Source organism: Sinocyclocheilus rhinocerous, unplaced genomic scaffold (genome assembly GCF_001515625.1).
Source record: "Sinocyclocheilus rhinocerous isolate Xijiao unplaced genomic scaffold, SAMN03320098_v1.1 scaffold1367, whole genome shotgun sequence".
NCBI classification, from domain to species: Eukaryota; Metazoa; Chordata; class Actinopteri; order Cypriniformes; family Cyprinidae; genus Sinocyclocheilus; species Sinocyclocheilus rhinocerous.
In genome coordinates, this window is record NW_015631710.1 from 26,194 (window position 1) to 26,602 (window position 409).

Below are 409 nucleotides of genomic sequence, written 5' to 3' on the forward strand. Positions count from 1 at the left end.
CGTTCCATTCCGTTCCATTCCATTCCATTCCATTCCATTCCATTCCTTTCCTTTCCTTTCCTTTCCTCATAATTTAATTTTCATTTTATTTTTTAGATTGTATTTGATTTTTTCTCTGTTTCAATTAATAAAAATGTTTTTGAGTTTTAGTCTTTATTTATTTCCAGTTAGTTATTTTAGTGCTTCAACTTAGTTGTTAAAATTTAAAGAATTTAAAAATATATTAAATTGCTATAATACAAAAATATAAAATTGTATTCAATTCAAATTAGCTTTATTGGCATGACTGTGGAACAGCACAATGTTACCAAAGCAATAAACAGCGAACAAGTTATATAGATAGTAAAAACAAATAATAAAAAAAAACATATTCATGACCATATTGTACATTTATTATCACATAACACAC